Source organism: Loxodonta africana, chromosome 9 (genome assembly GCF_030014295.1).
Source record: "Loxodonta africana isolate mLoxAfr1 chromosome 9, mLoxAfr1.hap2, whole genome shotgun sequence".
Lineage (NCBI taxonomy): Eukaryota > Metazoa > Chordata > Mammalia > Proboscidea > Elephantidae > Loxodonta > Loxodonta africana.
In genome coordinates, this window is record NC_087350.1 from 110858156 (window position 1) to 110884993 (window position 26838).

The window sequence follows — 26838 nt, forward strand, 5'->3', positions numbered from 1 at the left end:
GTTGGTTCAATATTAGAAAAACAATTGATGTAATCCACCATATAAATAAAAGGCAAAAACCACATGATCTTATCAATTGATGCAGAAAAGGCATTTGACAAAGTCCAACACCCATTCATGATAAAAAACTCTCAGCAAAGTAGGAATAGAAGGAAAATTCCTCAACATAATAAAGGGCATTTATACAAAGCCAACAGCCAACATCATCCTAAATGAAGAGAGCCTGAAAGCATTTCCCTTGAGAATGGGAAGCAGACAAGGATGCCCTTTATCACCACTGTTACTCAACATTGCGCTGGAGGTCCTAGCTAGAGCAATTAGGCTAGACAAAGAAATAAAGGGCATCTCAATTGGCAAGGAAGAAGTAAAATTATCTCTATTTGCAGATGACATGATCTTATACACAGAAAACCCTAAAGAATCCTCCAGAAAACTACTGAAACTAATAGAAGAGTTCAGCAGAGTATCAGATTACAAGATAAACATACAAAAATCACTTGGATTCCTCTACATCAACAAAAAGAACATCGAAGAGGAAATCACCAAATCAATACCATTCACAGTAGCCCCCAAGAAGATAAAATACTTAGGAATAAATCTTATCGAAGATGTAAAAGACCTATACAAAGAAAACTACAAAGTACTATTGGAAGAAACTAAAAGGGACCTACATAAGTGGAAAAACATACCTTGCTCATGGATAGGAAGAGTTAACATAGTAAAAATGTTTATTCTACCAAAAGCCATCTATATATACAGTGCACTTCCAATCCAAATTCCAAGGACATTTTTTAATGTGATGGAGAAACAAATCACCAACTTCATATGGAAGGGAAAGAAGCCCGGATAAGTAAAGCATTACTGAAAAAGAAGAAGAAAGTGGGAGGCCTCACTCTACCTGATTTTAGAACATATTATACAGCCACAGTAGTCAAAACAGACTGGTACTGGTACAATAACAGGCACATAGACCAGTGGACACATTGAGAACCCAGATATAAACCCATCCACATATGAGAAGCTGATATTTGACAAAGGCCCAGTGTCAGTTAATTGGGGAAAAGATGGTCTTTTTAACAAATGGTGCTGGCATAACTGGATATCCATTTGCAAAAAAATGAAACAGGACCCATACCTCACACCATGCACGAAAACTAACTCCAAGTGGATCAAAGACCTAAACATAAAGACTAAAACGATAAAGATCATGGGAGAAAAAATAGGGACAACGTTAGGAGCCCTAATACAAGGCATAAACAGAATATAAAACATTACTAAAAATGATGAAGAGAAACCAGATAACTGGGAGCTCCTAAAAATCAAACACCTATGCTCATCTGAAGACTTCACCAAACAGGTAAAAAGACCACCTACAGACTGGGAAAAAATTTTCAGCTGTGACATCTCTGACCAGTGCCTGATCTCTAAAATGTATATGATTCTGTTAAAACTCAACCACAAAAAGACAAACAACCCTATTAAAAATTGGGCAAAGGATATGAACACGCACTTCACTAAAGAAGATATTCAGGCGGCTAACAGACACATGAGAAAATGCTCTCAATCATTAGCCATTAGAGAAATGCAAATTAAAACTACAATGAGATTCCATCTCACTCCAACAAGGCTGGCATTAACCCAAAAAACACAAAATAAGAAATGTTGGAGAGGATGTGGAGAGATTGGAACACTGATACCCTTCTGGTGGGAATGTAAAATGGTACAACCACTTTGGAAATTGATCTGGCATTTCCTTAAAAAGCTAGAAATAGAACTTCCATATGACCCAGAAATTCCACTCCTCGGAATATATCCTAGAGAAATAAGAGCCTTTACAGGAATAGATATATGCACAACCATGTTTATTGCAGCACTGTTTACAGTAGCAAAAAGCTGGAAGCAACCAAGGCGTCCATCAATGGACAAATGGATAATTAAATTATGGTATATTCACACAGTGGAATACTATGCATCAATAAAGAACAATGATGAATCTGTGAAACATTTCATAACATGGAGGAACCTGGAAGGCATTATGCTGAGTGAAATTAGTCAGATGCAAAGGCACAAATATTGTATAAGACCACTATTATAAGATCTTGAGAAATAGTTTAAACTGAGAAGAACACATTCTTTTGTGGTTACAAGAGGGGGGAGGGAGGGAGGGAGGGAGGGAGGGTGGGAGACGGTTATTTACAGATTAGATAGTAGATAAGAACAACTTTAGGTGAAGGGAAGGACAACACTCAACACAGGGGAGGTCAGCTCAACTGGACTGGACCAAAAGCAAAGAAGTTTCCTGAATAAACTGAATGCTTCGAAGGTCAGCGGAGCAAGGGCGGGGGTTTGGGGACTATGGCTTCAGGGGACATCTAAGTCAATTGGCAAAATAAATTCTATTAAGAAAACATTCTGCATCCCACTTTGAAGTGTGGCGTCTGGGGTCTTAAACGCTAACAAGCGGCCATCTAACATGCATCAATGAGTCTCAACCCACCTGGATCAAAGGAGAATGAAGAACACCAAGGTCACAAAGTAATTATGAGCCCAAGAGACAGAAAGGGCCACATGAACTAGAGACTGCATCATCCTGAGACCAGAAGAACTAGATGGTGCCCGGCCACAACTGTTGACTGCCGTGACAGTAAGCACAACAGAGAACCCCTGAGGGAGCAGGAGAACAGTGGAGTGCAGACCCCAAATTCTCATAAAAAGACCAGACTTAATTGTCTAAGACTAGAAGAATCCCGGCAGCCATGGACCGCAGACCTTCTGTTGGCCCAGGACAGGAACCATTCCTGAAGCCTACTCAGCAGACATGGACTGGACTGGACAATGGGTTGGAGAGAGATGCTGATGAGAAGTGAGCTACTTGCATCAGGTGGACACTTGAGACTATGTTGGCATCTCCTGTCTGGAGGGGAGATGGGAGGGTAGAGGGGGTTATAAACTGACAAAATGGTCACAGAAGGAGAGACTGGAAGGAGGGAGCGGGCTGACTCATTAAGGGGAGAGTAAATGGGAGTATGTAGTAAGGTGTGTATAAGTTTATATATGAGAGACTGACTTGATTTGTAAACTTTCACTTAAAGCACAATAAAAAGTATTTTAAAAAAAAAAGACCAGGCTTGCTGGCCTGACAGAGACTGGAAAAACCCTGAGAGTATGGCCCCTGGACACCCTTTCAGCTCAGTAATGAAGTCACTCCTGAAGTTCACCCCTCAGCTAAAGACTGGATAGGCCCATAAAACAAAACGAGACTAAAGGGGCACACCAGCCCAGGGGTAAGGACTAGAAGGCAAGAGGGAACAAGAAAGCTGGTAATAGGGAGCCTAGGGTTGAGAAGGGAGAGTGTTGACATGTCGTGGGGTTGTTAACCAGTGTCATAAAACAATATGTGTAATAGGAAAAAAAAAAAAAGGATTTCCCTTGTGCTAAACTAACTAACCAGTTGATCAGTCTTTAGTACTTTGCTGTCACATATGAAACCTCTGTATGATCTGGTTCTGTCAAATGCTAGTGATAAATTATACAAAGTAGATAATTATATGTCACGTAAACTATGTTTTAACAAAATTAATGAAGGTTAAATAGTCTTAGTTGCTACTGATTCAACAACAAATGTACTAAGTTTTCTTAGTTGTATCCAAAGTCTGTAATAACTCAATTTGTGACTACGGGGTTAGGAAAATTATCCTACTTTTAAAATTTCTACTATAGTAGGATTTTTTTTAAAAAGTAATTCCTGATTATTTTTTTCCCCAAAACTCAAATATAATATGATTTGTTTTATTAATGTTTTCTTCCCCTATTAATGTTGCCTTGCAACTGGGACAAAGGAATGGCTCAGGTCCAAAATTATAATCCTAGGGAAGGTTTTTTTTTTTTTTAAATAAAGTGTGTCTTCCAACTCAAGTTAAGCTTTTTTTCCCAGCTTAACTTGAGTCTGGGGAAAAAAGTACTGCTTGCTTCAGTCTTCTAGTACATATTTCTGGATTAGTGTTGGGCAAGAAATATAACCTTACCCAAAGATATTGATCTTTGTCCTTGATTCCTGAGCGGTAACCTTTAAAACCTTGGAATTTCCGTAGGGGATTGAAATGTCTTTTATCCATAAGGTCTCTGGACCACACCTAAGAGTTTATTCAAGAGGTGCCTCTTGGGGGAAAGGGGCTTCCCAGGCCAGAATGACTCACAAGGTGATATCAGCCGACTTTAGCAGAGGAGGGGCATAATGAGGCCTACATAATGAGGCCCCAGTGAAGGCTGTGGACACGGACGCTCCATGGGCTTCCTGCTTGGTGATAGGCACGTTGGAGGGTAGTACGTTGGAGGGTAGTACATCACGTTTCGAGACGCGGAAGTTCTCCATCGGGAACCCTCCCAGACGTCGCCCAGTGCCTCTCTTCATTTGTATGCTTTTTGCTATAACAAAGCTATGATCATAAATACAGCATTTTTCTGAGTTCTGTGAGTTGTTCTAATGAATTTTTGAATCCAAGGAAGTAGTCAGAGCCAGCAGGTCAGAAGTAAGGGGGTCCTGGGGATCCTCAAACTTACTGCTGGTGTTCTGAAGGAATAATAGGAAAACCCCAAATTTGTAGCCAGCAGGTCAGAAGTGAGCGTGTCATGTGGACTCCCAAGATTGCAGCTGGTGTCAGAAGTCTTGGGCAGACTTGTCAGTCTGGAGGACTATGTCCCTTTAGATTGTAAGACCTGACCTAGCTCTGGTGGTTGGGATCAGGAAAAGAAGTACTGCATTATACAGTTGGTGTCAGAATTGAACAGAACAGAATTAAATAGAACTGGAGCTGAAGTGAATTGATTTCATTCAGTTGGTATGAGAAGTGGAATAGATTTATTGATTTAATTTGATCCTTACAGTCAGGTAAGGAAAATGCATGCATTAAACTTAAAGGATGCCCACCTATCAGAATGGCCAAAATGAGAAAGACAGAAAATATCAAGTGTTTGCAAGGATGTGGGGCATCTGGAATTATTTTACATGGCTGGTGCGTGTGTAAATTCTTACAACCATTTTGGAAAAGAATTTGGCAGTATCCACTAAAGCCGAACATATGCATGCCTTTGGCCCAGCAATTTCCCTTGAAGGTATATACCAAACAGAAAGATATAAATATTTTCACGAAAAGACATGTAAGGGAATATTCGTTGCAGCAGCCCTAGTCATAAACTCTCAGCTGGAAACGCTAATGTTCGTCTATATTATAATGTATAAATAGATTTTGGCATATTAATTTAGAGGAATTCTAACAAATAATAAGAATAAATGAGCTAAAACTGTGTGCAGCAACAGAGATGCATTTCACAAACGTGATGTTGAGTGATAGAGGCTAGACACAAAAGAATATATGATGTATGAATTCGTTTATACGAATTCAGAATTTAGATGAGTTCAAAAGCAACAGACAAAGCTAACACATAATACAAGAAAGCATAATGGCGCAGTATCCTTGAGTTAAGGGATAAGTGACTAGAAGTGGTTGTGAGGAAGCTTCCGAAGTTCTAGAACTCTTCTATTTCTTGATATGTTTACACTTATGGTTTGCACAATTTTCTGTGATTATGTTATACGTCAATAAAATTTTTAAAAAACAGTTTTTAAGTTAAAAAGAGACTCTCAGTGGGTTTTAAAATATGTGGATTCCATACTCTCAAGTGTGGTGCTCAGAGGAATTCACTGACAGAATTAAATAAGCACTCAATTTCATGGTTAAGAAACAAAATTAAAAGCATGTCTACAACTGTGCTTAAGTGTGAATTGAGCCAACTGGTTAATGGTCAAGGAAACCGTGGTGGTATAGTGGTTAAGTACTACGGCTACTAACAAAAAGTCGGCAGTTCGAATCCACCAGGCACCCCCTGAAACTCTATGGGGCAGTTCTACTCTGTCCTGTAGGGTCGCTATGAGTCGGAATCGACTTGATAGCAACAGGTGTGGTTAATGCTCAGATGGGAGATGGCCACAGTCCCTCAGCTTCCTTAGTGCAGTACCAGTGCTTTTGAGGTACCTGATCAAAGAATTGAAGATCACATCGAAGGGGAGTTTTAAGATGTTTTGTACACTAAGGTATAGTCTTTAGTGTAACTTTCAAACAAGTTTGGCCAAGCATCTTCTCCCATGAAGGGGAGACAATAGAACATTCCGAGGATGGCAGGGCAGAGGGCGGAAGAGCCTGCGTCCTTGATGGTGTCCTTGCTTCCCTGAAGCAACTCTGGGACTGCCAACCTGTGGACTTCTGAACTTCTTGTAACGGGAGCAACAAGTGCCTTATGTTTTAAGCGATGTTCAATTTGGGCATCCGTTATCACAGTAAAAAGCGTATTAAGTGATAAAAATTCTTTTCATATCTATTTTGCCTCAGTGTAATCCACACTGGCTTTTTCTAAATCCCAAAATCAAATGGCAAAGAACCAATGCATTCTTAATATCTTTAAATAAGGTTGAATTATGTTGAAACATTTTAATCTTTAAATAATGTTGTATTTTAAGCAAAGTTTCAGTGTAAAAATATCGATATATAAATTGACATATTAAAATAATATTTTATACGAGAGAGAAAGTATGATGTATCAGAAAATAGAAATGATACACTGAAAAATTTTTGTACTAGGACAAGATTTTGAAAACTCACAAATATACTGTTCGAGGTACTTTTTCTTCATAAATGCAAATTATCCAAGTAGTACTAGAATTTTTTTTATTCTTGCAGAACAGTAAAAACACCAGTTGGGTGTTGCCTTTAACAAAAAACTTTGGTTATATAACTTTGCACGTAAAATTGACTCTAAAAATTATATACATAGAGCCATGCATTAACTCATGGGTTGGCAAAATAGTGACCAAGTGAATATGACTTGTCATGACTTTGAAGATCAAACTTCAGTTACCATTCTATTTATAAAATAAACTGTTAAGCAGGCTTCTCTGTTCTCCAGTAACTACTGTAGTTACCAAGTGAGAAGTTTTTCATTAATAAAGCATCCACTCTTTCAAAACTTCAAAGAACTTAAATAATTGGACTGCAGTGGAGGTCAAACAGATATTTACAGAGTCATAAACCCAAAATATTAGACGTAGTTGTAAAAAGTTGTTTGACTTATCATTTAAGATAAAAGCTGACGTAGGTATGTAATTAAGTACTGTTAAAACAATGTAGAAAGTGCCAATATGAACTCATGATTAGCTAGCTCCGCAGGTGAACTGCACTAATGTCAACCTTGAGGTGAAATAATCTCCAGAGCCCAAATTTTGTACTCTGATACAGCCAGAGCTCTGTGGGCTGGGCTGAGTACATATTTCCGGGAGGAGAAATGCTCGGTGAGCCTGGAACAACACAAGGAGGCCTTTTTTTTAGAGTTCTGAGGTGGTTTAAGAAAGAATCAGTAAGCCAGCATAAAGCTGCTTCCATGTGCCAAATTGTAAGAATTTGAGTCAAAAGCATAAGAAAGTATAGATAATTAAACAAGGTAAGGCTGAAAACTACAACAGTAACTACTATTATGACAAAAAAAAAAAACGTGAGTCCATAATAATGTACAAAAGAGAAAAGCACTAAAAATTATTTCTGATGAAGTTTTTTTTTTTTTCAGAAAAATATGACTCATACATACGTTAATTGAAAACATAGTCTCACAGTATGTCCAAGTTTCTTAAACTTTCACAGGGTTTCCCCCTAAGTTTGGGATAGGCTTATTTCTAAATGAATGCTGATACGATAGTCCAGGTTGTTCTAAGTTCTGTAAAGCTACATGTATTTCACAAGATGTTTCCTGGCATGTCACCCCAAGTTGGAGGATCCAAAACTAGGATGAGAGTCCCTCTCCATGCTGGTGTCCAGCTGTCATGCTCCATGCAGCTGGACTGGTTGTGAAAGGCTGGTGCCTTCCTGATTTATCTCTGCACAGACCATGTTGTCGTTGATTCTAACTCATAGCGACCCCCTGTGACAGAGTGGAACTGCCCCATAGGGTCCTCTAGGCTGTAATCTTTATGGGAACAGATTGCCAGGTCTTTCTCCCACGAAAACACTGGGTAAGTTCAAAACGCCAACCTCTTGGTTAGCAGGGAGCGCTTAACCTTTGTGACACCAGGGCACCTGCTCATGCCATAAAAAACCCCTGCAACCAAACCCACTGCATCCAGTTGATTCCAACTCATAACAACCCCGTAGGGTTTCCAAGGCTGTAAATCTCTACAGGGGACCCTGGTGGTGCAGTGGTTAAGTGCTATGGCTGCTAACTAAAAGGTCAGCAGTTCGAATCCACCAGGTGCTCCTTGGAAACTCTACGGGCCAGTTCTACTCTGTCTTGTAGGGTTGCTATGAGTCGGAATTGACTCGATGGCAACGGGTTTCGTTTTTGTTTTTTTAAATCTCTACAGAAGAAGGCTGCAATATCTTTCTCCTGCGGACCTGCTGGTGGTTTCGAACCACTGACCTTTCAGTTAGCAGCCTAGTGCTTCAACCACTATGCCACCAGGGCTTTTCATGTCATACCAGCTGTTAAATGTGTTGAATATAGCCCTGGAGAGACCATGAGGTTTTCTGCCACAAATGACCACCTACTAATATGCTCATTGTATATTCAAAACCAAACCTGTTGCCGTCAAGTAGATTCCGACTCATAGCAACCCTATAGAACATTCGATCATTATAAGACATTTAAAAATTAAGAGTGTGGAAGCTTTCCGCTCACAGATATGAGAGTTCCTGGCCATAGATCTGAATAAACTAAGCCACAGTCCACACCCTGTGTATTTAATTCCCATAACAGTTTAAACAGAGCTGCTGTGTGCAAATGGCCAGAAAATACAAACTAAAGGTTTGAAAACTTAACCACCACAGTGTGATAACCCTTTGTCAGTCTGAAAGGTGAACTTCAGGAATGACTTCGTTGCTGAGCTGAAAGGGTGTCAGGGTGGCATACTTTCAGAGCTTTTCTAGTCTCTGTCAGGCCAGCAAGTCTGGTCTTTTCTTTTTGAGTTAGAATTTTGTTCTACATTTTTCCCTAGCTCTGTCCAGGACCCTCTATTGTGATTCCTGTCAGAGCAGTTGGTGGTGGTAGCTGGGCACCATCTAGTTGTACGGGACTCAGTCTGGTGGAGGCCGTGGTAGATGTAGTCCATTAGTCCTTTGGACTAATCTTTCCCTTGTATCTTTAGGTTTCTTTATTCTTCCTTGCTCCTGAGGAGGTGAGACCATTGGAGTATCCTAGATGGCTGCTCACAGGCTTTTAAGACCCCAGATGCTACTCACCAAATAGAATGTGGAACATTTTCTTTATAAACTATGTTATACCATTTGAGCTAGATGTTCCACGAGACCATGGTCCCCACAGCCCTCAGCCCAGAAATTCAGTCCCTCAGGGAGTTTGAATGTGTCTATGGAACTTCCATGACCTTGCCTTGTATAAATTGTGCTGGCTTCCCCAGTATTACGTACTGTCTTACCCTTCACCAAAGTTACTACTTATCTACTGTGTATTTTTTTAATTGGATTATTTGTCTTTTTGTTGTTGAGTTTTTGAAGTTTTCTATATATTTTAGAGTTTAGACCCTTATCAGATATGTTGTTGCCGAAGATTTCGTTCCAGTCTGTAGGTTCTCTTTTTAATCTCTTGACAAAGTTGTTTGATGAGCATAAGTATTTAATTTTTAGGAGATCTCAGTTATTTAATTTATCTCTGTCGTTCATGCTTTTTTAATTTTGTTTGCTAGGCTGCTTATGCCTAAAATTAGGTGCCCTAGTTTTGACCCTATGTGATCTTCCAGGAACTTCATAGTTTTAGTTTTAATATTTAAGTCTTTGATCCATTTTGAGTTAGTTTTTGGGCATAGTATGAGGTGTGGATCCTGATGCATTTTTCTGCATATAGATATCCAATTTTGCCAGCACCATTTGTTAAAGAGACTGTTTCTTCCCTATTAAAGGCCCTTTGTCAAAGATCAGCTGCCCATAGACTGATGGATTTATTTCTGAGTTCTCAATTCCCTTCCATTTGTCTATGTGTCTGTCACTGAACCAGTACCAGCCTGTTTTCATTATCATGGCTGTATAGTTAAGTTTTGAGACTGAGAAGTGTTAGGCCTCCTGATTTATTCTTCTTCTTCAGTATTGCTTTATCTGTTCAGGGTCTCCTTATTTTCCATATAAAATTGGGGATTAGTTTTTCCATTTCATGAAATGATGTTGTTGGGATTTGGATCGGGATTGTATTATATCTGTAAATCACTTTTGGTAGTATTGTTAAGTCTTCCAATCCTTGAGCATGGCATGTTTTTCCATTTATGTAGATCTCTTTTAGTTTATTTGCTTTCAAATCTTAAAATATATATAACAAAACATTTGTCATTTCAACCATTTTTATGTGTATAATTCAGTGATATTAATTACATTCACCATGTTGTGTGCCATCATCACCACTATCTGTTTCCAAATTTTTCAATCACCCTTAACAGATACTCAGTACCCCTTAAGCAATAACTCCTCCTTTCCCCCTCCACCTGCCTCTGGTAACCACTAATGAACTTTGGTCTCTATGCATTTGCCTATTCTAGGATTATATGACACTTGTCCTTTTGTGTCTGACTTATTTCACTCAGCCTAATCTTTTCAAGGTTCATCCATGTTGTGGCACTGTTATGGACTGAATCGTGTCCCCCGAAATATGTGTCAACTTGGTTAGGCCATGATTGCCAGTATTGTGTGGTTGTCCTCCATTTTGTGATTTTCCTATGTGTTATAAATCATAATCTCTGCCTGTTTAAAGAGGGTTACGGTGGGATGTAACACCCTTGCTCAGGTCACATCCCTGATCCAATGTAAAGGGAGTTTTCCTGGGGTGTGGCCTGCACCACCTTTTTTCTTACAAGAGATAAAAGGAAAGGGAAGCAAGCAGAGAGTTGGGGACCTCATACCACCAAGAAAGCAGTGCCAGGAGCAGGAAGCGTCCTTTGAACCTGGGGTTCCTGAGCAGAGAAGCTCCTAGTCCAGGGGAAGATTGAGGAGAAGGACCTTCCTCCAGAGCCAACAGAGAGAGAAAACCTTCACCTGGAGCTGATGCCCTGAATTTGGACTTCTAGCCTACTAGACTCTGAGTACATGAATTTCTCTTTGTTAAAGCCCTCCACTTTTGGTATTTCTGTTATAGCAGCACTAGATAACTAAGACAGGCATACATCAGTACTTCATTTCTCTTTACGGCTAAATAATAGTCCATTGTGTTTATATACCACATTTTGTTTATCCGTTCTTCTGTTGAGGGACGTTTGGGTGTTTCCACCTTTTGGCTGTTTTGAATAATGCTGCAATGATCATTGTTGTACAGGTATGTTTGAGTTCCTGTTTTCAGTTATTTTGGGTATATATGTAAGAGTGGAATTGTGAGTCATATGGCAATTATAGGTTTAACTTTTTGAGGAATCATCAAACTTTTCCACCATTTTACAGTCTCACCAGCAATGGATGAGACTTTAGATTTCTCCACATCTTTGCCAACGCTTGTTAGTTTCCGTTTTTCTGATCATAGCCATCCTAGTGCAGGTGAAGTGGTATCTCATTGTGGTTTTGATTTACATTTTTCTAATGACTAATGACTTGAGCATCTTTTCATGTGCCTATTGGCCAGTTGTATGTCTTTATTAGAGAAATATTCAAGTTCTTTGTCCATTTTTTTGATGAGGTAGTTTGCCTTTTTGTTGTTGAGTTGCCAGATGCTTTTTCATGAGCATTTGCCACAAATGACCTAAAAAAAATTAGATGCCAAAAAAACAATGGGCTTCTAATTTTTATGCTTTTATAATTAAGAAATATGTGCTATGAGTCGGGATCGACTTGACGGCACTGGGTGGGATGTGAACTTAAAGACATTTTCTCCCAACTGTCACAGTGCAAAAGATTTTGAAGAAAACCAAAGACACAAGGAAAATACTATCCCAAAGGACTAAAGGACCAAATGAATCAGAGACTCCACCAGCATGAGACCAGAAGAACTAGGTGGTGCCCAGCTACCACTAATGACCGCCTTGACAGGGAACACAACAGAGAGTCCCAGGCAGAGCAGGAGAAAAATGTAGAACAGAGCTCAAATTCACATAAAAACACCAGACTTAATGGTCTGTCAGAGACTGACAGAACCCTGAAACTATGGCCCCCAGACACACTGTTAACCCAGAACTGAAACCATTCCCCAAAGCCCACTCTTCAGACAAAGATTAGACAAGACTATAAAACAAAAAATAATACACGTGAGGAATGTGCTTCTTAGGCCAATCAGATATATGAGATCAAATGGGCAGCTCCTGTCGAAAAGCAGGATGAGATGGCAGGAAGGGACAAGAACTGGTTGAATGGACACAGGGAACCCGTGGTGGAAAGGAGTGTGCTATCACATTGTGGAGATCGCAACTAATGTCACAAAACAATACGCATATAAATTTTTGAATGAGAAATTAACTTGAGCTGTAAGCTTTCACTTAAAGCACAATTTTAAAAAAGGTCAACCACCCTACTATCCTTCAGAGGTAGAACAAGATTTACCAACAGTAACAAGAGCAGCCAGGATTCTGCTACAGGGAGGAAGTATCCCCAGTTCCCCTCTCCTCCTGTCCCCCCTTCTGCTCCATCCCCCATGAACTTGGCTTACACTTACAGGCTGTGTCCCCTTGAAAGTTCTCTCTGCAGGCAGATGTCAGTAACAAGAGAACCCAGAGAGAAGCTAAAAAGAGATTAGAGGGTTTTCCTTGATTTCCTAGAACAAAGCATCTTTGTTTTTTTTCTGGAGGGTAGAAATAAGGTTTCTTTCTGCTGTTCAGGGAGATTATTTTTTGTCTCAATGTTTCTAAATGTTCCTGCTGCAAATTGAGATATAAAGAAGGGGAATTCTGCGTGACACTCTTGATTCCCATCAGGTTTGCTAAAATTTCAACTAGTTGAATGAAAGACATTGATTTTGGCACCCAAACCCAGTGCCATCGAGTCAATTCCGACTCATAGCGACCCCAAATCTCCATAAAAAGACCTCATGCTGGCAGATTTACTGGCATAAATATTCTCTGATGTGTTGTGTTTCTTTTCGCCAGAGTTGCCTTCTCAGCAGTATTTCCCTGTAATGATTGAATTCCTCCCTGATGCAGAACTCTTCACAGCCAAAGCTAGGGCTTTGAACTAGTTCATTGTTGTTGGAACCCCTGCTGAAAATTTGCATTTCTAAGAAGTTACCATGTGATGCTAATCCTGCTGGTTAGAAACCAATTTTGAGAACCATTAGTAGAGCAAACTAAAAACAAAACCACTGCCCATTGAGTTTCCAAGGCTGTAATTGGGGCACTGGTTGCCCAGTGGTTAATAGCTATGGCTGTCAACCAAAAGGTTGGCAGTTCAAATTCACCAGCTGCTCCTTGGAAACCCTATGGGGCAGTTCTACTCTGTCTTATAGGGTAACTAAGAGTCGGAATCAACTGGATAGCAATGAGTTTGGGTGGTTTTTTTTTTTTGGTCTGTTACTTTCATCCCTGACAATTTCAACCCTAAAAGATAGTTCTTCTCAGAATTCTTCCCTCTCTACAAATGGGAAGGAGAAAGAAGTATATCCTGGCTATAAGTTAAACAGCGATGGAAAAGAGAAAAAAAAAAATTCGTGGGAAAATGAATTATTCAGCCACTGAGCAAGGATTTGTAGGAGAGCCAGGTTCTTTTGGAAGAAGAATAGCAAATATGTGAAACTTGAGCTGTAGTATGATGCTGGTGCTCAGAGCTAACTGTTTGAGAACACTACCTAACTATGCACCCCAGGTTTGGGGAAAAAGAAGGCTTTGACATTTTCTGATCTGAATGCAGAACTGTGGCTTTTCAAGGATGAAATCGAAAGAGAAGCATCAAGTTCAGAAGATTCCAGCAGAGAAGCCGAACACTGATGCTCTGGGAGTCAGAGACAGGCAGGCTCCCCCCTTCACCCCATCTCCAAAGGCCTCCTGGAATACGACTTGTGTGCAACCACAATACACGCTTTTGAGTTTTATGCCATTTTCTTTATTAAAATGGTCTCCTTGGCTCTATACAGAGAGAAATTTGTCTAGAAGTGTACTTTCACATGTGGAAAATTAAGGCAGAGAGGAGGGCAAGGAGGAAAAATTGTCAGGAGGCAGACAGCAAGGAATAAAAAGAAGAAAACAGTATTCAAAAGAAAGTCTCTAAATGAACAAAAGTAACAAAATCAATGAGCTTTGAAACTGACCCACTGAGGATATCAATGCCTCATTTTTTCACAAACTTTTTTTTTTTTTTTGAGAGGGTAGAGCTTCTCAGTTTTTCTATTTATTCCCCTTTTCCTGAAAACCACTTGTAAACAATTGCAAATAAGCTTGCCCTGGATAAGCAGTAGAAATATGAAGTAGAATTATCAACTTATTTCATGAAGTTTTACATAGGTGGAATAAAAGGAAACATTTACTATAAAGACCATTACGAACCCACTTTTGCAGTTTATTATTAATTTTACAAATTATCCAAAGGAAAGCAAAATGAAATTGTAAATTAATGGCAGCTAGCATCATCAACCTTTACTGCTACTGGCAATAATAATGACAAATCAGCCTAATCCTTTATTTTACAGAAATAGAAAATGATTCTCAGGGCTCCCAAGATCTTACCTTGCAAAATCCAACGAGAAATCTTTCAGAGTACTGGTTTCATTCTTACCTTGTAATCTTGTTTGGATTTCTCCCCTGAAACGCTGCAGCTCTGTGTTCAGAGAGCCTGAGACTCTGTTTATTACCCAAAATCTGGCAGAAAACCAAATTGCCTTAGAAGGAAGATCTGGGCGGGTGACGTTTTTAGTAGTGTATAAAGTGTCATAGGAGTTACAGTCTTCTCAGCATCTAAGATTCACTGCCTTCTGCCCTCTCCACTATTTTCATCTTAAAATCCAACAGATTATGAATTTTATGTCCTGTGTTTCTTTTCCTTCCAACTCATACCAGAATTATCCACCCTCCCCTTCCATCTCCAGCTCACAATCGTTCCTCGGCTCCCGTCCACACTTTACAACTTGCTTTCTTCAGAGTTGAACATCACAGTTTCACCTTCAGCACTGTTTGTGTTGGAATTCCTTTGCCATTTATGTTTGTGCTTTTAGCCATGAGCTTCTTAATTTACAGCCTTCACTAACAGGTCAGATATGCCTCTGAACTCCTTTCTAATTGGGTCACTCCCTTTTACATATCAGCAATAGGCAGCTCATGTGCAAATGAAAAGTTCTCAGATACTCCCTGCATCGCAACACACCTGCCCTCCCTCCCTGCTCCCTATTGCTTATTCACCCTCCCATTCATCCCAAAAGTCTCACAGAAGACATCCCATTTTATCATAAAAGCAAATCCTGCACTGTCGATTCCATCTCTCCTTCTCTTGTGAGAAAGTTCTCTCCTACATGGCATCTCCTCATCTCTCTTGGCATTTGTACTATAATTGTAGCAGGAAATTAAGGGGCACAGGAATGTTCTTTTTAAACTCCAGCCGTTGCTGCATTCTAAGATCACACACCAGAAGGAAGACTGCTGTTGTACTTAGAAGGATATTGTGATGTGACTGTTTGTTACATATACTTATACCTAGTATGGCACCTACAACCACCCAACCCACTAGTGTAGAAGAGTGAACTTGAACCAAAGAGGCAGAAAAAATGTTCTCTAAAATTAAATAACAGGAATATTTTTGTTTTCCTATTGGAAAACATCCTGAGGTATAGAAGGTTAGGATTCTGGAATTCAGGGGAAAGAGAAGATGAGAGAACAAGTGGGTAAACAGGGCTTGGTAAAGATATTACTGGGCTGGAGTCTCTTTGGAGGAAGCACCGGAGGAACTGAGCAACAATGATTTCTGTTATCCAGTTTGAAGTTGTTTCTTGTTCGGTGTTCATTCATCATCCTCAAACCCAAGCAGTCATCTGCTACATAGTGTTATGTTTGTGAGGAAAGAAGGAAGAGGGCTGTGCCCACCCTTGGGGTAAAGCAGTTAAGAAAGAAAGCTAGGAGGCAGAATGCTGAGTTGACTAGGGCAGATCAAAAATCAATCTGCGGGAGGTGGAGCCAAATGGCACTATAGACAGTGGTACACGCCATCCCTTTACAGCAAAGACCTGAAAAACTGAGGCAGACAGATACAAACGTCAGTCCTGGAACCCTAAGCATCAAATGAGAGGATAAAGAACTCGATCCCACATAGCTCCACACATTACATTCTCTCTCTTCCCTTCTGCCTATCTGGACCGTGCACCGAGCACTGCACCCCTGAGCAACACTGGCACTTACACTGGACCCCACCCTGAACTGACCTCCAGCCCTGCTCCATCGGCCCCAGTATGTGCTGCAACTGACCCATCCCTGCCTCTCCCCCTCACTGAACGTGACGTGCTATACCATAGCTGAGCGACTGTCCCTGCCCACCTGGACAAGTTGAAAAGTATCATGCTGACCACAGACGAGCAAGCAGCAAAGCATGCCCAGCCCACCTGCCCAAGCATAACCAAATAAAACAAAAAAACAGCATAAAGCAAATCTACAATCAATAAATGAAGGAAATAATTCCTGAATGTTCTGAAGACAGCAGACAATATCAAAATATATATTAAAAAACAGGACAGGATGGCACCCCTCCCCCCAAAAAAGAAGCCTTGGCCCAGATGTCTTCACTGGAGAATTGTACTAAACATTCGAGATGATCTTGTACCAGTACTACTCAAACTATTTCAGAACATAGAAAAGGAAGAGATATTCCGAATTCTAAACCAGCATAACCCTAATACCGAAACCAGGCAAAGACAGACACCACAAAAAATGAAAATTACAGACCAATATATGAATATAGATGCAAAAAAAAATTCTCAACAAAATTCTAGCCAATAACATTCAGCATTTTATCAAAAAAAAAAAAAAAAAAAACACCCCAAGTATACCAGATATGCAAGGATGGTCCAACATTAGAAAACCAGTGTAACCCACCACTAAATAAAACAAAAGAATCACGTGATCATCTCAATTGACAGAGAAAAGGCACTCAAGAATGTCCAACACCAATTCCTGATAAAAATTCTCAATAAAATAGGTATAGCAGAGAAATTCCTCAACATAATAAAGGGCATCTATACAAAACCAATAGCCAACATCATTGTTGATGGAGAGAGGCTGAAAACATTCTCCCTGAGAACAGGTACAAAACAAGGATTCCCTTTGTCACTACTCCTATCTAACATTGTGCTGGCAGTTCTAGCTAGATGAAGAAAATAAATATATAAAGGGCATCCAAAATGGTAAGGAAGAAGTAAAACTGTCCCTATTTGCAGATGATATGATACCATACATTGAGAACCCAAAAGACTCTGCAAGAAAACTACTGTAACAGAAAAATTCAGCAGAGTAGCAGGGTACAAGATAAACATACAAAAGTCAGTTGGATTCCTATATACCAATAAAAAGGACTATGAAAAGGAAATCAGGAAAGCAATACCATTTATAATAAACCCTTAAAAAATAAAATACTTTGGAATAAACCTAACCAGGGGCGTAAAATACACAGCATAAATAGGTTACAAACTATAACTAATAATACACAAACACAGAAGATAAGCTAGATGACTGGGATCTTCTACAAATGAAACACGCTCATCAAAAGACTTCACCAAAAGAGTAAAAAGAGAACCTACAGATTGGGAAAAAAAAATTTGGCTATGACAAATCCGACAAAGTTCTAATCTCTAAAATCTATAGGAAAATCCAACACCTGTACAACAAAAAGACAAATAATCCAATTAAAAAATAGGTAAATGATATGAACAGATACTTCACCAGAGAAGGCATTCAGGTGGCTAACAGATGCATCAGGTAAAGCTTGCAATCACTAGCCATTAGAGAAATGCAAATCAAAACTACAATGAGATACCATTTCACCCCAACAATACTGGAACAAATCAAAAAAACAGAAAATAACAAATATTGAAGAGGCTGCAGGGAGGTTTGAACTTTTATGGACTGCATGTGGGAATGCAGAAGGGTACAATGATTTTGGAAAACGATGTGGCACTTCCTTAAAAAGCTAGAAATAGAAATATCAGCTATTCTACTCCTAGGAATATGTTCTAGAGAAGTAAGAGCCATCACATGAATAGACATGTGCGTATCCACAGTCACTGCAGCATTATTCACAAAAGCAGAAAGATGGAAACAACCTACGTGCCTATTAACAGATGAATGGATAAACCAACTATGGTACATACACATAATGGAATACTATGCAACAATAAAGTACCATGATGAATCTGTGAAATATCTCATAACATGGATGAATCTGAAGGGCATTATGCTGAGTGAAATAAGTCAGTCACAAAAGGCCAAATACTGTATGAGACCACTATTATAAAAACTCATGAGTAGATTTACACACAGAAAGAAACAATCTTTGATGGTTATGAGGGAGGGAAGTGGTGGGGAGGGAAAAAACACTAAATAGACAATAGATAAGTGGTAACTTTGGCGAAATGTAAGAGTACACAATACCGGGGAAGCCAGCACAACTTGACCAAGGCAAGGTCATGGAAGCTTCAGAGACATATCCAAACTCCCTGAGGGACCAAATTACTGGGGTGAGAGCTGGGGACCATGTTCTCAGGGGACATCTAGCTCAACTGGCATAACATAGTTTATAAAGAAAATGTTCTACCTTCTGCTTTGGTGAGTAGCTTCTGGGGTCTTAAAAGTTTCTGAGCGGCCATCTAAGATACGTCTACTAGTCCCACCCTGTCTGGGGCAAGGGAGAATGAAGAAAACCAAAGACACAAGGGAAAGATTAGTCCAAAGGACTAATGGACCACAACTACCACAGCCTCCACCAGACTGAGTCCAGCACAACAAGATGGTGCCTGGTTACCACCACCAACTGCCCTGACAGGGTTCACAATAGAGGGTCCCAGACAGAGCTGGAGAAAAATGTAACACAAAATTGAAACTCACAGAAAAAGACCACACTTACTGGTCTGACAAAAACTGGAGAAACCCCGAGACTATGGACCTTGGACACGTTTTTAACTCAGTACTGAAGTCACCCCTGAAGTTCACCCTTCAGCCAAAGACTAGAAAGACCCATAAAACAAAATTAGACTTAATGGCCACACCAGCCCACGGGCAAGGACTAGCAGGCAGGAGGGGACAGGAAAGCTGGTAACGGGGACCCCAAAGTCAAAAAGGGGAGAGTGATGACCTGTCATGGGGTTGGCAACCAATGTCACAAAACAGTATGTGTATTAGTTGTTTATTGAGAAACTAATTTGCTCTGTAAACCTTCATCTAAAACCTAAAGCACAATAAAAAAAAGAAAAGAAAAAATACCTATAGAATGACAAAAAAAAAAAAAAAAGAATTAAGCTGCATACAGTAACGGGATCGGAGGTGGCAAATAACAAAGGAATGCAGGACTACCCCAAGAATTTGTGGAAATATGGAGGCAGTTACAGGGATGAATAGTGGCGCTTTATGACATATGCTGAACCTTTCCTTACATTGAGATGTCCCTCTGTATCTCTAGTGTGTATCATGCCTGAAAGTTTGTTTTGTCTGTTATCAGTGGAGCTATGCCAACTTTCTTTTGGTTAGTGTTCACATAATGTATCTTTTTCATCCATTTTCTTGCATTTTTTCAGTGCTCTTATATTCAAGATGAAGCCCTGATGGCACAGTGGTTAGGTGCTTGGCTGCTGACAGAAATGTCAGCAGTTGGAACCCACTAGCCATTCCGTGGGAGAAAGGTGTGGCGATCTGCCTCTATAAATATTTGCAGCCTTGGAAATCTTATGGGGCAGTTCTATCCTGTCCTGTAGGGTCACTATGAGTCAGAACTGACTGGACGGAAATGTAGGTGTGTGGTTTTTTTTTTTTTTTTTTTAATTTAAGATGTGCCAGTTATAAGCAGGATAAGGTGAGTTTGGCTTATTCACCATTTTGACCATCATTTGTCTTTGAACTAAAACATAGTCTATTTATATTTATTGCAATTACTGATATATTTGAGTTTACTTCTACTATCTTGCCTTTATTTTGCTGTTTTTGTTCCCTTGTGTTTCCTTTCTTACATCTTTTGAATTAATCTTTTTATTAATTACTCAATTTTCCCCCAGCTGTCATGAACTTTAACTCTTGTCTCCTCAGCCAAGCGAGACTGCCAAAAGCAAAACAAACGCAACCTTCCAAAAACTTACCTCTGCTTTTGACAGGGTTTGGATTTTCTTTTAAGCCTCTGCCCCCGTGAAACAGGATAATTTCACAAAAATTTTAAAAGATCAGTGTTGTCACTAGGGTTGGTGTCACCCAGGGTGTGGACTCGTTGTGTCACCCCCACCACTGTGAACCTCCTGCCGCAATAGGGTCCTTAATAATGTATTTTGTAATAATGTTACTCATAAATTGTAATTCCCGTATATCACTCCTCCTTCTCCTTTAATTACTACTTCATTCTTAAGAGAGTTATTGATATAAGCTCACAAATACTAACTACCGCGATGTTATAACTAAAACACCAGAAAATTTGACAAAATCAGAGACCGTAAAAACACCGGCAGCAACAAAATCAACAGCGTGTGCCTTGTAACTGTGCAGACGAAACCACTTGATTCAAAATGTCGCTGTTGCTGTCGTTAGGTACCGTGGAGTCATTTCTGACTCATAGCTACCCTGTGTACAACAGAACAAAGCACGTCCATGTCCTCTTCTGAGTCCGGCTTGAATTTCCGGCAATTCCCTGTTGATGTACTGTTGTAACTACCTTGACACTTTTTCTTTTCTGTGGTATTTTACCTGCTCCTTCTGGTTGTTCTCAGCGGGAACATTTGTCCACTATTAGGCTGCTACACAGGTTTAACGGGCAACTTTAAAGTTGGGCGGCAAGTCATTACTTAGTAAATCAGTGCTCCGATTAATTAAGATTTTCAGGATGATTATACATAATTTTGAAGCCCTGGTGGTGCAGTCGTTAAGAGCTCAGCTGCTAACCAAAAGTCTGGCAGTTTGAATCCACTGGCCATTCCTTGGAAACTTTATGAGGCAGTTCTACTCTGTTCTATAGGGTTGCTATGAGTCGGAATTGACTCAGGTGTATATAATTTTATCAGGAACATCAAACAAAAATGTTTTGATTGGTTGATGATTATGTCAGAGTAAGACAGCAGTAAGTGCTCAAACATTGTCAAAGCTTACATGCTAACCTTACTAAGACAATTATAAAACCGTGAGCCATGGTTGCAAGACCTTTGGAGCCTTGGAAACAGGATATGTTTTTAAATCCTTGTTTTCTGAAAGAACGAGCTTCAAGTGTTTCAGTGAGCTTGCTTACCTAGATACAATCACATGAAACAAGACTTGTTGTAGTACATCAGATAGATTCTGGCTCACAGTGGCTCACTTCCTGTAAGGTTTCCTAGACTGTAAATCTTTACAGCAGCAGATTTTCACCTGCGGAGCTGCTAGTGAGTTTGAACCGCTGACCGTTAGGTTAGCAGCTGAGTGCTTAACCGTTGTGCCACAAGGGCAGGTCAGTTATAGTTCAAGGCACAACTTATAAACTTTAAAATATATATATACATATATATTTAGGATTACACAGCAGACGGGTTTTTAACATTTAGTAAGATGGCCTCCAGTGTCATGGGTAAGAACTCTCTGTTTTTATAAAGCAAAGCTTATAATTTTGTTTCACACATTGGACTACCACAAGCAACTCCATTCTATTCCATTCAGAAATGAAAGTCCCTAGTTACTTAAGTGTAAATGAAAGTGTGCTATAAATGAAGCTGAGATGACAGGTCCTTGTTGCCCTTGAATCAGCCCCAGCTCGCGGCGATGCCGTGTACCAAGGAAAGAAACGCTGCCTGGTCCTGCACTGTCGTCATGACTGGTTGTGGGTCAGACCACTGTGATCCAGAGGGTTTTCATTGGCTAAGTTTTGGAAGTAGATCACCAGGTCTTTCTTCCTCGTCTGTCTTAGTCTAGAAACCCTGCTGAAACCTGTTTAGCATCAGAGCCACAAGCAAGTATTCACTGAGGGATGGGTGATGACTGTACATGAGGTGCACTGGCCAGAAATAGAACCCAGGTCTCCCACATAGAAGGCAAGAACTCTGACACTGAATCACCAATACCTCATTAGGTTACAGGTTGTTGTGGTTTCTGTTAGATGCTGTTGACTTGGTTCCAACTAATGGTGACCCCATGTATAACAGAATGAAACGTTGCCTGCTCCTGTGCCATCCTCACAATAGTAGGTATGTTTGAGCCTATTGTTGCTGCCACTGTGTCAATACATTGCCTTGAGGGTCTATATCTTTTTTACTCACGCTCTGCTTTACCAAGCATGTGATGTCCTTTTCCAGGGATTAGTCCCTCCTGATAATGTGTCTGGCATGGATTGAATTGTGTCCTCCCAAAATGTGTATCAACTTGCCTAGGCCATGATTCCCAGTATTGCATGATTGTCTACCATTTTGCCTCGTGATGTGATTTTCCTAAGTGTTGTAAATCCTACCTTTATGATGTTAAAGAGACAGGATTAGAGGCAGTTATGTTAATGAGGCAGGACCCAATCGACAAGATTAGATAGTATCTTGAGTCAGTCTCTTGAGATATAAAGGAGAATCGAGCAGAGAGACAGGAGATCTCATACCACCAAGAAAGCAGCACTGGGAGCAGAGCACATTCATTGGACCCCAGGGGAAGATTGATGACAAGGACCTTCCTCCAGAGCCGACAGAGAAAGAAAGCATTCCCTTGGAGCTGTTTTCTTTGATTGTTTTCTGAAAGAATGAGCTTCAAGTGTTTCAATGAATTCAGACTTCTAGCCTACTAGACTAGACTGTGAGAAAATAAGCTTCTGTTTTTTGAAGCCATCCACTTGTATTTCTGTTATAGCAGCACTAGATAACTAAGGCAGTCCAAAATCAGCAAGACAAAATCTTGTCATCCTCTCTTCTAAGGAGCATTCTGGCTGTACTCCTTCCAAGATGGATTTGTTTGTTCTTCTGGCAGTCCATGGTATATTCAGTATTCTTCACCAACACCGTAATTCACACATGTCAATTCTTCCTTTTTCATTGTGAAGCTTTTGCATGCATATGAGGTGATAGAAAATGCCATGGCTTGGGTCAGGTGTAACTTAGTCCTCAAGGTGACATATTTGCTTTTAAACACTTTTAAGGAGGTCTTTTCCAGCATATTTGCCCAGTGCAATACATCTTTTGATTTCTTGGCTGCTGCCTACGTAGATATTGATTGTTGATCCAAGTAAAACGAAGTCCTTGACAACTTCTGTATTTTCTCTGCTTATCATCATGTTCCTTACCGGTCTAGCTTTGAGGATTTTTGCTGTCTTTATGTTGAGGTGTAACCCGTACTGAAGGCTGTAATGTTTGATCTTCATCCGTAAGGGCTTCAAGTCCTCTTCACTGTTGGCAAGCAAGGTTATTCAGCCTTTATTCAAGTGACCGTGTAATGTATTGTCCTAACATAAAACTTTTGAGAAGGAAAATAATGTTATTAATAATTAGGCAGAATAACAAGTAAAAAATGGGGATATGTTCGCCCCAGGTTTTATGACCTGTTCTCCCTAGAGCCAAATCTGCCTTATCGACTTCCTCCTTTCAGTGCAGATTCGAGATATATAGGTAACTGCCTGAAATTTGCTGACCACAGACACACACTAGATCTGGTGATGTTATTCCTAAAAACATTTTAAGAAGCCAAAACTGAAGGTTTACACCAACAAACCTTCAAAAAAAGAAAATTGTAAAGAATGTACTTCGAGCAGAGGAAGTTGAACCCAAGTGGTGGTGGTGGTTGTTAGGTGACGTCAAGTCACTTCCGACTCACAGTGACCCTGTGCACAACAGGATGAAACACCGCATCATCCTCACAATTGTTGCTGTGCTTGAGCCCATTGTTGCAGCCACTGTGTCAATCTGTCTCATTCAGGGTCTTCCTTTTTTTTGCTGACCCTCTACTTTACCAAACATGATATCCTTCTCCAGGAACTGATCCCACCTGATAACATGTCCAAAGTATGTGAGGGGTAGTCTTATTATCCTTGCTTCTAAGGAGCATTCTGGTTGTACTTTCTCCAAGACAATTTTTTTTGTTCTTTTGGCAGTCCAGAATATTCAGTATTCTTCACCAACATCACAATTCAAAGGCATCAGTTTTCTTCGGCTGTCCTTATTCATTGTCCAGCTTTCATATGCATATGGGGCGATTGAAAACATCATGGCTTGGGTCAGGTGCACCTTAGTCCTCAAGGTGACATCTTTGCTACCCAAATGGTGGGTCTGAGATATAAAATGAATTGAAGAACAGACAGTGTGGTAAATATAGAGATAAAGCTAAACAAATATTAATTATAAAAGGTAATAATGTCTTCTAGGGTTAAGAAAAATCAACTAGAACTAAACACATGATGCAATAGCCCATAAGTCTACCAGACTCATTGCTGTTGAGTTAATTCCAACTATAACGACCCTATAAGTCTAGAGGGGGTGAATATAGGAATTAGAGTTTGCCAGGGATCTTGTATTGTTCAGGGGGACAGTAAAAATATTGTTGAATTTTAGGCTCTGATACATTATGTGTGATAAAAGTTGAATTTTAACTGAACCCTCTGTTTAAAAAAATAATCCCACCACCCTTTTATGTTCTGTAAATGGCAGGGCTTACTGCAAGAAGAACGTAGTGTCAAGGTTGGAGGAAGACTTATTAACAACCTGTGATATGCAGATGACACAACCTTGCTTGCTGCAAGTGAAGAGGAGTGGAAGCACTTAGTGACGAACCTCAAAGAATACAGCCTTCAGTATGGATTCCATTATACTTGGATCCATAATCAACGCCCATGGAAGCCCATGTACAGCTGCTGTCCCGTCGATTCCTACACATAGTGACCCTAATACACAGGTAGAACTGCTCCATAAGCTTCCCAAAGCTCTAAATCTTTACAGAAGAGACTGCCACATCTCTCTCTCATGGAGCAGCTTGTGGGTTCGAACTGCCGACCTTTTGGTTAGCAGCCAAGCACCTTAACCTCTGGGCCACCAGGACTCGCTGCCCATGGAAGCAGCAGTCAAGAAATCAAATGACATGTTGCATTGGGGAAATCAGCTGCAAAAGACCTCTTCAAAGTGTTAAAAAGCAAACAACTCACCTTGAGGACTAAGGTCCACCTGACTCAAGACATGGTATTTTCGATCACCTCATATGCATGCAGAAGCTGGACAATGAATAAGGAAAACTGAAGAAGAATTGATGTCTTTGAATTATGGTCCTGGTGAAGAATATTGAATACACCATGGACTGCCAGAAGAATGAACAAATCTATCTTGGAAGAAGTACAACCAGAATGCTTCTTAGAAGAGAGGGTGGTAAGACTTTGGCTTATATACATTGGACATGTTATCGGGAAGGACCAGTCCCTGGAGAAGGACATCATGCTTGGTAAAACAGAGGGTGAGACCCTCAATGAGATGGATTGACCCAGTTGCTGCAACAATGGGCTTGAACATAGCAACGATAGTGAAGATGGCGCAGGGCTAAACAGTTTTTCAATCTGTTGTACATAGGGTCACTATGAGTCAGAACCAACTCAATGGCCCCTAACAGCAAAGCAATGCCCAACCACAATAACTACAGGAAATAAGAACTCCAACATTTGTTTTCTGCAGTATCTTTTGGAAAGACACACCTGTGACCCACCTGAAAACCCATTGCTGTCAAGTTGATTCCGACTCATAGTAACCCTATAGGACAGAGTAGAACTGCCCCACAGAGTTTCCAAGGAGTGCCTGGTGGATTCAAACTGCCAACCTTTTGGTTAGCAGCTGTAGCACCTAACCACTACGCCACCAAGGTTTCCACACCTGTGAGTCAATGCGTATTGCCACTCCTACAACTTCATGTTTCCGAACCTTTGCAGGGTCAGGTAACACAGCACCAGCTTTAAGTCAAGAGAAGAATGGAGGAAAACAAAAGTGATACCTGATACAGGGCTTCCTCGTTACCTCTTAGATTTTTCTATCCTGTCCGACCTCAAGGCTGTTGGGTTCTATTGTTTTTCACAAAAAGTAGACTGATATTTCAAGAGTCAGGGTATCAGTGGAATTAGTGGAGAACAAGAACTCTAAAAGCTGGAACTCTAGACGGAGCATCTACAGCAGATATTTGAGCAACCACACCGTTCACATCATTCCACACTCAAGAAATACTTTGACAGTTGGGGAAGAACATTTTTCCAGTTAATCTTTAAGAGATTACGGCAAAGGGTCTCATGTAATATGACCCTCTAAAACTAGAGTGGCAGAAATAAGTGGTTCTGTGTGCATGGGGTCAATACCTACAGCTTTATCACATCTCCCATGAGCTGGTGCTGGCACAGAGATGGAAAGAAGGAGACACCTTCAGGGCTGCCTGCAGGAGGGAGTGTCAGTCTGGAAGGACACCTGCTCACCCAGGGCTCATGCCACTCCAGCTAGAGCTGGCCCTGCTTCTTCTGTAAATACTTCATTATATTTCTATAAAAGATAAGACTTTTTTAATACATAAAAACGTAACTCCATTATCACAACTAAAAGCATGAATTCTTTACTGTTATAAAACGTCCAGTCAGAGGTCAGATTTCCTTTCTGTCTCATATTTTTTTAGCCTTTTGTTTGTTCAAATCAGCGTCGAAACAAAATCCTTTTCTTGCACGCAATCATTTTGTCTCTTAAGTCTCTTTGAATCTGCAGGTTTACCTTCCTTCC

At 40.2% G+C, this 26838-nt stretch overlaps 1 protein-coding gene across 4 annotated transcripts in view; it reads right to left on the reverse strand.

Moving 5' to 3' along the window:
- Window positions 1–26838, reverse strand: part of IL33 (interleukin 33) — a 73486-nt gene that overhangs the window by 36967 nt on the left and 9681 nt on the right. The window contains exon 1 of one of the 4 annotated variants that reach the window (XM_064290527.1): window positions 14721–14744. The exons of the other annotated variants lie outside the window; for them this stretch is intronic. The gene's annotated coding sequence lies outside the window, so the exon portion shown is untranslated. Of the gene's footprint in view, window positions 1–14720; window positions 14745–26838 lie in introns of those variants that run through there. 4 annotated transcript variants of the gene reach the window in all.